This window comes from Schistocerca gregaria, chromosome 1, assembly GCF_023897955.1.
Source record: "Schistocerca gregaria isolate iqSchGreg1 chromosome 1, iqSchGreg1.2, whole genome shotgun sequence".
Lineage (NCBI taxonomy): Eukaryota > Metazoa > Arthropoda > Insecta > Orthoptera > Acrididae > Schistocerca > Schistocerca gregaria.
Window position 1 is genome coordinate 523,778,291 of NC_064920.1, and position 13,131 is coordinate 523,791,421.

Below are 13,131 nucleotides of genomic sequence, written 5' to 3' on the forward strand. Positions count from 1 at the left end.
AGATCACCGAAGATAAGCGCTGTCGGGCTGGGATAGAACTTGGATAGGTGACCATCCAGCATGTCGAGCGCTGTTGGCAAACTGAGGAGCTACTTGATTGAGATGTAGCGGTCTCGTAAACTGCGTAACTGCTACAAATTCGTCGGACAATAGACCGCGCCGCTCGAATTGTCAACACAACTGGCGCTGCTAAGAGTATCCTACGACTTCCACATCTTTGGCAACGGGTTATACACAATGCTGGTGACTGCTTTGAACGCCAGTAAAACGTTGAAAAAAGTATCTATTTTGTACGAGCTCTAAATAAACATTAGCACCTCTTAAAGATCCAACACTCTTACTTTTTGTATTCAAGCCTCGGTCTCATTCGGCACTTTTACTTCCTGTTTTTCCCTCTATTACGAAACAGACGATTTCTTGATGCATAGGGGTGTGACCTTTCACTTCTCATTTTTTTTAGTGCATCTGTGCCATAATTTTTTTTCTCAATTTGGTTCGGAACCTCGTCATTAGTTACTTAAAACACACACGAATTCTTCAGTATTCGACTATAAAACCACGTACAAAACTTTGAGACTATGCTATATTTGAACACTAAAAGGATCTAATTTTCATAGAAATATTGAACCATGGATAACTCTATTACAAGCAACCGTTTACTAGGCCATTAGTTGAGCATACTTTCTTCGCAGAGCAATATAAAGACTGCAGATATCAAAAGCTAGTTCTGCTGTCAGTCACTACTCCTAACAGACGAGCTACAGACACGCAACAGTGATCTTGCTCCTCCGTGAAACGACAGTCTTGATGCAACCCTCCACGCTCCTCTACCCCTTGCAGGTCTGTTCATCTCTGCGTAACTGATGGATCTTTCTTTCCGCAGTGAAACCTTGCTCTCACTCTACAATCTTAATCCCCCCTCCCCCCTTCCCCCTCCAACCCCCCCCCCAACCTCAAACACTTTCCTGTAGTACGAAAGTGACTATTCCTTAGGATGCATCCTCTCACCCTCTTCTTCTCTTCTTTCTGTCAGTTGAGATGTGCCGTGAATGTTACCTTTCTCCGATTTGTTTCAGTAGCTTCCTCATTAGTTGTCCGATTACTTAATCTTCGTCAATGGCCTTGGCTCAGTGGTAACACCGGTTCCCATCAGATCACCGAAGTTAAGCGCTTTCGGGCTGGGCTAGAACTTGGATAGGTGACCATCCAGCATGCCGAGTGCTGTTGGCAAACTGAGGAGCTACTTGATTGAGATGTAGCGGTCTCGTAAACTGACATACGGCCGGGAGAGCGGTGTGCTGACCACATTCCCATCCATACACGCATGCAGAGACGCCTGTGGGCTGAGGACGACACGGCGGGCCGTCGGTACCATTGGGCCTTCCAAGGCCTGTTCGCGCGGAGTTTAGTTTATTTAGTCTTCAGCATTTTTCTAGTAAGCCACACTGTGCACTTGTTTCTCTTTCATATAAAGCTATACTCCAGATATGAAGAGATGTGACTTCCGTACACGTTAATTTATAGTTGACGTCTCTTCCTCAGAAATATCTTGCTTACCATCTCCAGTCTGTATTTTACATTTTCTCTAGTTATGCAGTCGACACGTATTGTGTCGCTCTAATTGCGTATCCTGCTTGCTACCCACAGCACTTCTTGTTTTTAATCAGTGTTCTGACCGATATGATGCGGCCCCACGCGACTTTCTCCCCTCTGCCAGACCCTTTATCTCACAGTAGCGCAGGCACTCAACGTCCTCCATTATTCGTTGCATATGTTCAAATCTCTTTCTTCCCCTATAGTTTTAAACCTCTATATCTATCTCTAGTCTACATCTACACGACTAACGCGTAATTCACACATTAGTGTTGACAGATGATTCACAGGACCAGGACCACTTTCATATCAGTTCTCGACCCTTCTGTTTTCGAATAGCACGTGGATAAAATGAACTCCTATTGCCGTACGAGCTCTGATTTCTCTTATTTTATTACGATGGTCATTTCTCACTCTATAGGTGGGAATCAACAAAACACTCCCACATTGTAGGGAGAAAGCTGATGCCTGAAATTTAGAGGTAGCGAGAAACACCTTTCTTTTAACGATAGCCACATCTACGCAAGTACCATATTCGTGAAATTATTCCTTGACGTCTCAATATAAGTCCTATAATCTGCCTCTTTTTCTTGTCAATATTTTTCAAACGATCCTCTCCTCTTAGACTCTGCGGTGAACACCCTCAATTCTTATCTTAGCAGTCCACGTAATTTTAAACATCCCTCATAGTGCCACATCTGAAATGGTTCGATTGTCTTCTTTCCGGTTTTCCCACTATCCATGATTCATTTCAGTACTATCCTGTGCTGCAAATATGCATTCTCAGAAATTCCTGCCTCGTTATTTGATACTAAGAGTCTTCTTGCAGCCACGAATACCCACTTTTCCTACGCTATTCTGCTTTTCACGTGTTCATGGCTGCATTTGTTATTTGCTACTTTGCTTCCAAGGTGGCAGAATTCCTTACTTGCGTTTATTTTGTGGTAGCCATTTCTATGTTAAGTTTATCTATAATCACATTTCCGGCGCCCGTCTTTACTTTCGTCTTTTTTGTTTTTTTTTGTTATTGGATTTTTTTTGTTTCCATTCAACATAGAGTGATTCACTCAGGTCCTCTTATTCTTCCTTACTGTCATTGGAGGTGGCAGTGTCTTTAGTGAATCTTTTCATTAATTTCAATCCCACTCTCGAACCCGTCTTTTATTTCCATGAAGATTCCTTCGGTGTGTATCTTGAACTGTAGGGGCGAAAGAGTCCTTCTCTGTCCTACACTCTCCTTAGCTGAGCACATCGATCTTGGTTTGTCATTCACACTTATCCCTCTTGACCCTTGTACATATCGCATATGATCCGTATTCTCCTATAGATTCTATATATTTCCGTGCGAATTTCGCCATTTTACACTGTAGAACTCTTTTTCTGCGTTAACAAATTTGATGAACGTGTCTTCATTTTTCATGCTTCCATTATCGAGTGCAAAGTCCTAACTGCTTCTCGATGCCTTTACCTTTCCTAAAGGCTAACTTTTCATCATCTATGAGGTCCTCATATTCCTTTTCCATTCTTCTGTTCGTTATTTTCAACAACTTCAATGCATGCAGCGGAAAGTTACTATGCGATAGTTCTCGCACTTTCCTTTTCATCTTTCGGATTGTGTGAATAATGTTTTTTTTCTGACGTGTGTCTCCAGATTCATAGATTCTACAAACCAATGAGAACAACTGTTTCGTTGACTCTAACTACACTGATTACGGTAATTCTGAAAGAATGTTATCTGTGCTTTCTGCCTTATTTGATCAGTCTTCCAAAGCTCTGTTAAACTCTAATACTATGTCTTCTATAACGACTTCCATTTCTTCTCCTACAAGAAATTCCTAACCCTCGTAGGGCCCTTTAATGAACGATTTTCCGTTTACCAATTCTCTCCAATCAGTTTCACAACGAAGTTTCTGTTGCACTGTTAATTTTCACGCCTTTACTATTAATTTTCCCGTATGTTGTCCTGAATTATTCCCTGCGGTCAGTACATTCTAACTTTCTTCTCACTTTTCCTAATGTCATTTCGTCTTGGCTTCTCTTGGCTTCTCATTACCTTCCCCAACACCCAAACGGCTTTTCTCAAAAATCCTCCGCTTACCCGAGTTAATGCGGAACGGAGACCTCGGATAACCGAAATGCATGGGTATTCGAAAATACTTTCATTTTTACTGGAAACTGACATTTATTGTATGTACAAACCATGCTACACATCACATCTGAAGGACCATTGCATTACTTACGCTTCATTTGCCTTACATAATGTGTTGAAAAATATTGAATTTGAAGTCCCAGAGAAAGGTTTAGGCAACATACAGATAGGAATTCGCCGGCAAACTTATTAAAATTACAGAGTTCTCGCATATATCGTAATTAAAATCTTATACAACGAAAAATACTACAGGGGACTGCGGGTGCTTCTTGGGCATGAAACACTACTCATAAACACAAAAGAGATCTGTAAACAAAAGTATTATTATAGAATTATTCAAGCTTGTTTCTTGCTTTCTTATTTTTTAATGAATCTGCGCATTATGCGTCGATGATCCTCAAACCGAGTAATTAATCGAGAACTTGCTGTAGAACCAAAATACAGGACAGGATTCTCATTTCAAGCTTATAAGTCGATGTTTAAGCAAACCGCACTGCGTAAGACATATCAAAACGCTATCTGTCTACTGTTTCTGAATGTCAAATTAAAAGAGCGAAAATATAACTATGTACACAATAATTCAATTTCTTCAAAATGATTTCAACGTATTGGCATTACTACACAATTCAGTTTAAGGAAGAATTTCAGTTTTGGGTGAATACGAGTTTTTAAATAAAGTTATAACGACGTAGCCATTGATAAAAAAAAAGAACATAATATTTATACTCTGCGTTGTACAATCTCGCATATACAATTCTAAATTGGCTCAACGATTTCGTATAAGCAGATGTTCCTCTAATTTCTAATCTAGTCTACGAACTGCATTCGACTAAAGGAAATGGCAATGATCCAAAGAATAGTTGCACAATGTTTTACGAAATTAAGATCAATGTTCAACGTACCGTTGACGGCGACTTCACTAGAAGCCGAGCACAGTCTGGGATGGGGGAAGACGAGAAGGGAAATATTCCGTGTTCGCAAGTCCCGTGTTTTTTCAAAGGAATCGTCCCGCCCACTGCCTTAATCTGTTTAGGAAAACCACAGAAGCACTAAAGTGGGATGACAGGACGTGGATTTGGTCCGTCGTTCCCCCGAAGGCGAATCCATTGTTTTACCACAGTGCTACCTCGTTCTGTGATTCGCTATGAGGTTCTTTATTCAGAAGAAGGGAAACACAAAACGTTACAGTATCGTTAGGAGACGCTACAGGAATTGAAAGTAACACTAACGGAACATCAGCCACAGACGAATGCAACGAATTTATTTTAGTTGTATATTCAAATGAAAAGCATTTGACACGGTGCCCCATTCCACGCTTTTAACGAAGGTACGAACATGTGGAATAAGTTCACAGATATGTGAGTGCCTCGAAGACTACTTAAGTAATAGAACCCAGTATGTTCTCGACGGCAAGTGTTCATCTGAGACACAGCTATCGTCAGGAGTGCCCCAGGGAATTGTGATAGGAACGGTGTTGAACTCTATATACGCAAATGATTTGGCGGACCAGGTGGACAGCAATCTGCGGTTGTTTGCTGATGATGCTGTGGTGTAAGGTAAGATGTCGAAGTTGAGTGATTGTAGGAAGATACAAGACGATTTAGACAAAATTTGCGGTTGGTGTGATGATGTGATGAACGCTAGCTGGCCCTAAATGTAGAGAAATGAGTAGAAAGATCAAAACGGTAATGCTCGGATGCAGTATTAATCGTGTGCTGCTTGACATATTCACACCGTTTAAACATCTGTGCGTAACGTTGAAAGCAGTATGAGATGGAACGAGCACTTAAGACCTCTGGTAGGTAAGGCGAATGCCCGGCTTCATCTGCATCTACGTGATTACTCTGCTATTCACAATTAAGTGCCTGGCAGAGCGTTCAATGAACCACCTTCAAGCTCACTCTCTGCCGTTACACTGTCAACGGCGATTGGAAAAAATGTGCGCTTACATTTTTATATGCGAGCCCTGATTTATCTATTTTATCGTGATGATCATTTATCCCTATGTAGTTGGGTGCCAACAGAATGTTTTCGCATTCGGAGGAGAAAACTGGTTATTGAAATTTCGCGGTAAGATTCCGTCTCAACGAAAAACGCCTTTGTTTTAAGGATTGTCAGTCCAATTCACGTATTATGTCTGTGGTACTATCTCCCCTATTTCACGATAATACAATACGAGCCGCCCTTCTTCGAACTTTGTCGATGCTATACGTCAGTTCCACCTGATGCTAATCCCACACCGCGCAGCAGTACTCCAGAATAGGACGGACAAGCGTGCTGTAAGCAGTCTCTTTAGTAGATCTATTGCACCTTCTAAGTGTTCTGCCAATGAATCGTAGTCTTTGATTTGCTCTACTCAAAACGTTATCTATGTCTTCGTTCCAATTTAGTTTATATGTAATTGTAATCCCCAAGTATTTAGTTGAATTTACAGCCTTCAGATTTGTGTGACGTATATTGTAATCTAAATTCGGAGGATTTGTTTTAGAGCCCATGTGAATAACTTCACACTTTTTATTCGGGGTCAATTGACACTTTTCACCACCACACAGATATCTTATCTAAATTGTTTTTCAATTCTTTTTGGTCATCTGATGACTACAAGATGGTAAATGATCGCATAATCTTCAAATAATCTAAGAGGGCTACTCAGATTGTCTCCTATGTCGTTAATATAGATCTGTAACAATAGAGGGCCTATAACACTTCCTTGGGGAACGCCGGATATTACTTCTGTTTTACCCGATGACTATCCGTCTACAACTACGAACTGTGACCCTTCTGACAGGAAATCACAATTCCAGTCGCACAACTGACTCGATATTCCATAGCCACGCAGTTTGATTAGAAGCCTTATGGAAATGTAAAAATATGGAATCAATTTGACATTCCCTGTCGATAGCACTAGTTACCTCATGAGTATAAAGATGTGTGTCACAACAACGATATATCCTGAATTCGTGATGATTATGTGCCAACAAATCGTTTTCTTCGAGGTACTTCATGATGTTCGAACGTAGTATATATTCCAAAATCCTACTGCAAATGGACGTTAGTGATTCAACGAATTACTCATATTTCCCTTAGCAGGTTGGTGTGACTCGAGCAATTTTCCAGTCTTTTCGTAGAGAACTTTCTGTGAGCGAGCGGTTGTATATAGTTGCTAAATATGGAGCTATTGCATCAGAATACTCTGAATGGACCTGACTGGTACACAATCTGGACCGGTGGTTTTGCCTTTATTAAGTGATTTAAGCTGCTTTGCTACAACGAGGATATCTGTTTCTCATCTTCGCAGTTACTCTTGATTGAAATTCAGAAATATTTACTTCGCCTTCTTTGGTGAAGGATTTTCGGAAAACCGTATTTAATAACTCTGCTTTAGTGACACTGCCATTATTAACTTCACCGTTGTTATCGTGCAGTGAAGGTATTCATTACGTCTTGCCACTGGTGTGCTATATATATATGACCAGAATCTCTTTGGGTGTTCCGTCAGATTCCGAAACAGAGTTCAGTTATGGAAATTATTACAAGCATCTTGCATTGAAGCATGCGCTATATTTAGAACCTCTGCAAAACTTCCCCTATCTTTGTGATTTTGCCTTTTTTTAAAATTTGGCATGCTTTTATCGTTTCTTTTGCAACAGATATCTGACCCGTTATGTGTACCATGGGGCATCAGTGCCACTTATTAATTTATGTGGTATATATCTTTCATTAGCCATCAATACTATCTCTTTGAAAGCATTCCACAGCTTTTCGACGATTACATGATCAGATCGGAAGGGGTGGTGACTGTCTCTTAAAAAGGCGTTAAGAGCATTTTTAACAGCTTTTCTAAATAGACGTACTTTGCGTTACTTTTTCATGGTTGTGGGTGTTACGGTTTTCAGCCTAACAGCAAGTGCCTTGTGGTCGCTAATCCCTTTATTCGTGAAGATATTCCCAATTTGTCGAGGGTTATTTGCTGCTAAGAGGGCAAGTATGCTTTCGATACCATTAACGCTTCAAGTGGGCTCATGAACTAATTGCTCAAAATAATTTTCTGAGAAAGCATTCAGTACAATTTCGAATGCCTGCCGCCGGCTTTAAACGTATAATTTTTCCAGCATATCGAGGGTAAATCGAAGTCGCCACTGACTATAATTGTATGAGTGACGTAACTATTTGAAATGAGACTCAAGTTTTCTTTGAACTGTTCAGCATATATCATCAGAGTCGAGGGATCGGTTAAACGATCCAAATAATAGTTTAATTCGATTGTCAGGTGTAATCTCTACCCATACTATTTCGCAGGAACCATCTAATTCAATTTCACTACAACGTAAACTACTTCTGACAGCAGCAAGTACTCCACCACCAACTGTATTTAATCTAACCTTTCTGAACACTGTTAGGTCCTTTGAAAAAATTTCGGCTGAACTTATTTCCGTACCTATATTTGTGCTTCAGTTCTTTCTATTAGGGCTTGGAGCTTTCTACAACTACCTTACTGTATTTTCCTTGCCCCTTTTATACGGACGCCCTTTCTGTGGTTTCCTGAGACCCTCTAACCTAAAAAAACTCCCAGTCTCATCCACACAGCCCCCGCTACCCGTGTAGCCGCTTCCTGTGTGTAATGGACTCCTGAATTATTAAGCGGAACCTGGAAACCCACCACCCGAAGGCGCAAATCAAAGAACCTGCACCTTAACGGTCACAGAACCGCCTGCGTCTCTGATTCAGATCCTCCACTCGGCTCTGCACCAAAGGGCCACAGTCGGTTCTGTCGACGATGCTGCAGATGGTGAGCTCCGCCATAGTCCGATGGCAGTCTTTACCTTTTCCACTAGATGCCCGAAACCAAAGAGAATCTCCTCCGATCCAAAGCGACACACGTCATTGGTACCGTCATGGGCCACCACCTGCAGTTGACTGTATCCTGTACTCTTCATGGCATCCGGAAGCACCCTTTCCGCATCCGGAATGACTCCCCCCAGTATGCACACGGATTCGGTTTATTGTCAGAATTTTAGGAAAGAGTGGTTCACCTGTACAGGATACTCCCTACAGGACGCTGGTGCGACCTCTTCTTGAGTACTGCTCGAGTGTTTGGGATGTGTACCATGCCGGATAGAAGGATGACAACGAAGCTGGCTCCTAGATTTGTTACTAGTAGGTTCGAACAACACTTAGGTGTTGCGGAGATGCTTTCTAACTCAAATAGGAATCCCTGGAAGGAAAGCGACGTTCTTTCAGAGGAACACTACAAAGAAAATTCAGAGAACCGGCATTTGAAGCTGATTGCTGAACGATTCTCCTGCCGCCATACATTGAGCGTAAAGACCACGACGATAAGATACGAGGATGTAGGGCTCATACTGAGGCAGCATATAGACAGCCGTTTTTCCCTCATTCTATTAGCGAGTGGTAGAGGAAAGGAAATGACTAGGAGTGTTACAGGGTATCCTCCGCCACCCATCGTACGGTGGCTTGGAGATTAGTCACGTAGAGGCAGATGTAGAATCAGTTATTTTTCTGTTACCACAGACGGACATCGTAGTCAATTCCAAGGCGCTCAACATTTCTCAGGATCTCCCCATGTAGGACAAGCAGCATTACAGGCTCTACAGGGGTGTACCGGTGCAATTGGAAAAGAAGAACTACAACGATTCCATACTAGGAAACGGGGGTGTATTATGAGACTGTTAACAGAATGCTGAACGACGGGAGTTAAATGAGAAAGAGAGAATCCCATTTACTACATTTATAAAATGACTTGTCGAATAGTTTACGGAAGTTGGTACTTGTTATTTAAATGGACCGGAAGTGAGACAAATTTTGTTCCATGACGACTTACGATGTTTGAAAACTGAGTTTACTGCAGGGTAAACCTCTCAGTTTCTTTTACGTCCCCTGCGAATTATTTCAGCCTACGAACATCTGCAAAAAATTCAGTATTAGCAGATACTGAATCGCAATTGGTGATCAAAGATGCAAGAGAAGCATTTTAAAATAAGCGCGTAGCCCTTCAGCGACTAATAAACGTACAGCACAAATGAGAAAGGGTTATATAACGATCTCATCTCCATTCCGAGCAGTGTTATTCTGTAATATTAACAGTTGTGCTTCTTGAAATCACTGTGTTTTTCTCTAGTTAACAACTGGGCATTAGTCGAACAATAATGACTCAACGGATGAAACAATTGACGGTTTACATCTTAAAAGCTTCGAAATGGCGTAATACGTGTTATGATGCTGAGTAGTTTGATATTAGGCAGATGTTTTCACGGAGGACAGAAACTGGTGATAGATACTTTACTGCAAATGACGCTATTTACTATAAACATGCCGCGAGTATTTTTCAAGTAGTGATGCAGAGACGACTTGGTGAAAAGATAGGGTATAAGTCACGAACTGAAATGAGGCGTCGCCAAAGGAACTGAATTTCTTCGGGGTTTCGTTAAATTATTGCCGTCCACGTGATCCTGGAGAAATGGTTTAAATTACGGAAGAAGATGCTCAGCTCCTGCGTTGCTGGGAGAGGTCCGCAGACCGCAGGTAAGAGAGTGACGTGAGAAACAGAGGAAAGATATCAACGCTCTTGAGTTACTGACGTATCAAGTGTTACGTGCAGTCTTTGACGTAAAACCTGGCGACCGTCGGGCGGAGGTACAGACTAAGTCACATCGTTCATATACGGCGCCAATAAAATTGACTGGTCATATGTACAATCTGGCGACATTGCAGAGTGCGAAATTGTTTGGAGAAATTGTTGTTCTTCCATTCGAGCTGTTGTAGTGTTGTACCTACCCGTTATCTTGGAGTGGACATTATGGACTGTACACACAAAGATACGAGTTCATGTCCACACTTTACTTTGACTGTTTAAAGCGAATTTCATTTGTACAAAGAAGTATCGGCCACTTGAAATCTCAAAGACTTCACATCACTATTGGCAAAATCTTCCAGAAATACTTCCACAAAAGAGCTAGTGTTTCTGTAAAGATCAGTGAGAAAGAAAAGCGCTTCAGCTTTTAAAATCTTTTTACTGTTAGGCAGTACCTTTTTTACAGCACTTAACAACTTAATCTTTAGATGTGAATTACATTCAAGTCATCATATACATAACGTATTATGAGAAAAACAGCATTCATAATCAGTCCATTTTCCCTGATAGACTGCTGTTATGGTGACAAAAGTTTTTAGCCTAAGGGCTGTAGACTAGATATGGGGTGACATTGGGCGTTCCCCTCTACATGACGATGTTCGGTTTTACAGGAGCGTTCTCCACCATATGCCTTTTTGCGTATAATCTATTGCATGGGACTGAATATGAACGCTGGGTATCCCCATAATATGCTACGTTTATTATGACATGACTCTAGTTTGCACCTGAAGATGCAGCTATAAATGCTGTGAAATCGGTAGTGCCTAAGAATAAAAGAATTTTATAGCTGAAGCTGTTTTAGTTCTCAACCTGATTTGTCGTGGCTGTCGTTGCCCAGACTATAAAGTTATTTGCAAATATAATGCAGCGGCTGCCAGCTACCGGCCATCAGCCATTTACCATCGGCTGCAAGCCGCCTGACACTAATCGGTGTCCGCTCACGTGACCAGGATTCGATGCATCTTTGGCGCGTTTCTGCTCTCGCATTGGCAAGTAGAAAATTGTTTACAGCTGTAAAATGAATTGTCGGCGAAATAATTTGGATAAACAGAGTGAACACTTTGCAGTAATTCAATGGTGCCGTTATTGTTGACTCAGCATGCTACGTTAAGAATAATGAAGTGTGTAAACTAGCATCATAGTTAACAGTTACATAAAACAAAATTCGGTTGATATGAGTTCGAAACGTTTATGTCTGGTAAGTTGGCAAGTGGGGGTTACTGTGATTCCATTTACCGTGTGCCATTATTAAATAAGTGATAGTATTTGCTTCTAAGCCAAGTTTAACATCTTTAATACCTGAGTCTTAAAATGTTGTTTAAGCATTACAAAATAGAATCTCAAATTAAATAAAGTGTATCATTTGCGGGATATTGTTCGCTTTGGGTTTAATTGACGGGTCAAGGTAGCGAAGGCCACTCGACAGGTTTGTGCCATGGATGGGTCAAGTGCTATCGGAAAGTCACGTCAGAAAATAATTTTATGCGTTCAAGGAGGTCGTTCTGGAATGAATGATTTTCCACAGTCGGAGATTCCAAAAACTGGAAAATTTGATGAGCTGCGCCATTTAACCTTCGTGCGGCATCTTTATTTCATGGGAAATGTTCAAAAGTCGAGGCAAGAGTACTGCAAGTTATAATTCAAAACACTAAAACTCAAAGGGGTGACTGCATCTGCGTTTTTCTTTCAACGTCTTCAGTTCGCTAATCTGGCACTCGCGAGCGATATTGTAAGCAATTATGACAAATAACTTCATAAGCAGTGAACACTATCAAAAGGAACCTCCTGAATCAAAGGGCAATGCCAGCGAATAATATTTTAGTTCTGGTGGTACAAAAAGGACATAGTCTACTATGAATTGCTACACTGTGTTGTGATGTTGTGTTCATAGCAGCTAGCATTTGCTATCAATAACATAGACGCCATTCGACGACAGTGTAAAGAAGAGCCACTAAAACTACATCCAGTGTTGCTACTTTCGAAAGAAGCAGTGTAGTTGCTTTTTCCGTAAGTCATCCTACCCTACCTTCATGCGCTTATTGTTCTACTTTTACGCCCTCAGATCTTTATATTTCTCGCTCCTTATTGAATAGCTATCAAGAAAACTCCTTTCCTCACAAAAATTCCCTGCAGACTTTACCTGAGGACATCGTTTACTTCGAATCAGTGCGTTTCTATAACCGTGGACTCGGTTAACTACCTAAGAATTGTGATTGTTTTACACAATGTGAGACAGTTTAATAAATAATTTCTCGCTTACTTTTATTGGTGTTTCCAACAAACGAAAGCGAATCGGTATAAAAATATCACTGCAGTAACGCAAATGAATCACAGCTTATCATGACAACCATAAGACCAAAGTCTATTTTAATAAATTAGGATTTATTTATAAGACATTAGTACTTAAATCGTCACAAATTCGTAAGACATTATGCACACTGGATTTCGAAACAGTCTGTGTGTGAGTGCTGTCCTATGTCATTCTCAAGTAATACAGAAATGGTCTAGTTGGAGCAGACGCATAAAGCAACCTACTTAACAAATTTTGTTCCAAATTTGTGTTTTCGCTTCAAATTAAAAGTCACTGCGCATAAAGAGAAAAACAAGTGCTTTATGAAGCGTGCAATAAGTTTTTCACCCTCGGACTACAAGTGTTGGAATAGATCAATCCTTTGTTCAACGCAGATCTAAGGAATTAGCAGACAGTGATTCTCTAATATGTCCAGTATGCAGCAGA

General features: G+C 40.9%; 1 pseudogene; it reads left to right on the forward strand.

Annotated features, from left to right (window-relative positions):
- The first annotated feature begins 1,112 nt into the window (after window positions 1-1,112).
- Window positions 1,113-1,230, forward strand: LOC126290107 (5S ribosomal RNA; annotated as a pseudogene).
- The last annotated feature ends 11,901 nt before the right edge of the window (window positions 1,231-13,131 follow it).